This window comes from Chaetura pelagica, unplaced genomic scaffold, assembly GCF_000747805.2.
Source record: "Chaetura pelagica isolate M959 unplaced genomic scaffold, ChaPel_1.0 scaffold71, whole genome shotgun sequence".
In the NCBI taxonomy this organism is placed as follows: Eukaryota; Metazoa; Chordata; class Aves; order Apodiformes; family Apodidae; genus Chaetura; species Chaetura pelagica.
The window spans coordinates 255,058-258,551 of NW_009952435.1; positions in this window are offsets into that span (position 1 = coordinate 255,058).

Below are 3,494 nucleotides of genomic sequence, written 5' to 3' on the forward strand. Positions count from 1 at the left end.
TTTCCAAAACAGAGTATTTTCTTAAATTATTTTTTTTTGGTAAAGACACTGCAGGGGAAAAAAGGAACAAAAAAGTAAAATTTCCAGCATGCATAACACCAACATTTTACTTGGATTATTAGATTAAAAAGAGATACTTTAAAAGGATAGCAGTACTGCTATTTAACTGAGAAACGAGGCAACTACTCTGAAGAGAGGCCATTACTCACAAGCTCTGTAGGCCAGGTTGCAAAGGACTTATCGGTCGTATATGCTGTACTGCCTTGATGTTGCACTACTACCCCAATATGCCCAGTATCAAGAATCTAGTTTGTCAACAATGCAATAAAGAAATAGTTCCATGAAAATAAATCCTATTTTTATGACGCAAGTTGTATTTTCGACTTTAAGTCAAGGACTCCTTTCATCACTTTTCTGAGATATATTTGAAGGTAAACCAAAACAAAACAAAGACCTAGTGAAGTCAAAGTACAATGCCTGAGAAAAAAAAAAAAGTATTAAAATTCTCAGTTTCTTCTTTTCTGAAATCAGTATTTTTTGCCTGAATGCCTTTAAGCTTTACTGTCCACTATGTCAATATTTTAGAACACAAACATTGTTCTTCTCTTCGTATTTCCAAAAGAAGCTTCTTGCAAATTGCAACTGAACTGACTGTTTGGGTCATTTCTCCTAAAAAGAGGAAAGCATCTTAGAGAAATCTGCTGTAGTGCAAAATGCCACTCCCTCACAAAGTCTTGCAAGCAGCAGGATGAATGAGAGGCATATCCTTATCCATTCATCTGTCCCATGGAAGTTGGAATGTAAGAAGTTTTTTTTCATTATTTTGACACAGACAAAACACAACAGATTTAAGAAAAACTTCCAGAAGCAGTAAGTGAGAGAGATAAACAGAATGTCTCCTGTGTGTATATTACAAATTAACCTTCTGTCAATATTTTGTCACTGCTAGGGAGCTGCAGTAGAACTGAAATACCTATAATTAAAACTCAGTAATTTTCAGTTCCCAACTTGAACTTCTTTTCATGTGCCCAGGCCCAGTTTGCTGTGCTTCACCACTTTCTCCCACACAGATTCAACACTACAAAGCATTCAGTGTACTAGCCACACTGATTTATAGAAACCTGTAGCTAAGTCATTTGAAGCTTATCCTTCTACTGTTTCCCTTCAGGGAAAGCAAGCACAGCTCAACTGCGCTTTAAATGAATTACACTGTATTACCTAAAAATATTCTCAATTGCCTAAACAATCCTTTAAAATAAATGTATTTAAATAACTGGCTTCACGTGCATGTGCACAGATGAAGATGCATACACCAAAACAATCTACAAAATTATTTTCCACCTGCTTTTTCCAAAAGAAATACTGAGAAATTTGATGACACACAAATTATGACGATTAATATGAAATACAGTTGAAAAACTCTCAGGTCCATGTAGTAATACAGATTAACCCCAGTCACATGCCATGTTTTCACTTTAATTATTCTTTTGTCAGCAGGTGATAAGGCCTGACTTTAAATGGAGAAAAACAATAAAGATGTAGCAAAGTTTAATTACTAGTATCTCTCCGATACTTCAGAAAGGGAGAAAGACAGCAACTTTTCACCTGGGACCACACCACACCACAGAAACCTTCTATACACAAGAGTTGAGGGGCAAGTGGACATTATAACCAGGGGATTACCAATAGATTTCAAACAAAAGCTTGAGAAGATATGAGAGAAGCATGAAATTTTTCAATAGTAGAGGGAGAAGAGAGAGCAACAGAAACAACCATAGCCACAATGTGGTTTGACATGGCCAGATGTTGCCCAAATAGCACCACGACCTCTGCCTAGGCCAGCAAGGGCAACTTTCCAGTAAGAAACTGTGAGCTGCTTCCACTCCAGCTAATACAGAAACAATAAAGGTTGCAAAAACTAGCTCCCCACATTTGTGGCATGTATGTGAGCTTGTAGGGAACTTTCTCACTGGTGTGTGGACTAGTAAGATTGCATAGAGACAAAAAAGTTAAGAGTGACCACATGTCCTACACAAGTTGTGTGTAAACAAGGGAACTCACAGGGCCAGAAGAGGGGATTGTGCTTGAGAATACACACGTCCTGAGAAGGGGGACTGTGTGTGTATGTAACAGGCCGAATGTGTCCTCGTGGGAAGAGGGGAGGCCACAATTAGACAATTCCTTGGAATTAGACACAGAAGGCTGTTTAAATATTTGTAGGCATTTAACAATGTTCTTTAAGTGCCTAGCATTTTACCTGTTCCTTTGTTGCTACTCATCTTGAATATATAGTTCAATTAACTTATTAAACAGTAGTTTAACTAACTGACATTTAATTATGCATTAATAGATCAATGAACTCCTTTGATCCTGATTCGATCTAAACTACACAATTGAGGAGTTTCTCCCTGTGAGAGCACCCTCTCCCTGTCATCAACCAGAACAGCTTCATGAACAAACTGATCAAGTAACGCCTGCTAACAAAAGGAAATGCCTACCTGCAGATGAACACAATCAAAAACCAGGAACAGACCTTCACTCAGATGAACATATTGCCTGCCTTGTTCTTGCTTTCTTGCACTATACACTTCTTATGCCACTTCCACTTACGTGATACCAGTTCAACTGAAATAAAGAGGAGGAAAAATGGTAATTCTTGACTATCAAGCTTTCCAGAAAATCCCTCTGACCACACCAGCAGCTTTTAACATGTAGATTGTTGCTAGCTGCACAGCAAAAAACAACACAAAGCTGGAAAAAGATCCCAGGATATCCTCGCTGAAACGAGGGCTTAGCACAGAAATAAGGATGAAAATCCAAATTTTAGCTGATTTGACTGAGTACTCAAAAAAGTCAGAAAACTAACAGTCTGCAAAAGATAAACAAGGAGTCCACTGGCTCTGCACATCAACACACTGTAGGAGCAAACAAGCACCTGTGGATGAAAACCACATGGCTTCACTGAACCAGGCAGGCTGGCCTTAGCAATGATGCAGCTGCACTCCAAGGCCGGATTTCCCAGTTCATGTACCCGGTCTGTCAAAAACGGCAATGGCCGTGGAGAGGATAAAAAGGCAAGAAACCTCCGCAGTAGCTTTACAAGTAGCTTTACTTCTGTGTGGCTTTAGACCACGTTGTGCGATCGTGCCTTCCAAGCCCTGCAGCCATTCCCCCGACATTTTTTCAAGTTACTGGTTTGCTCCGAAATTACTTTACCTTTAGGACCAAGATAAACACAAAAAGAAGCACACAGACTTCAGTGAAAGCAACGGGACGCCCGCATGTGAAACCCTTCGCAGCCGGGGATTGACCTTCCCCCCCAAAAAACGTGGCTGGGCCGAGCGACGGCCCCGCTGGGAAGGCGGAGGGGCTGACACTGAGCAAGGACGATGATTTTAGGGAGCTAAAGCCCGGCTCACACCAGAGGCTTGAATCCCCCCAGAGCCCCGGCGCCGTGGGGCCGGCCCGGGCCGCCCCTCGCCCCCCCGCGGCCC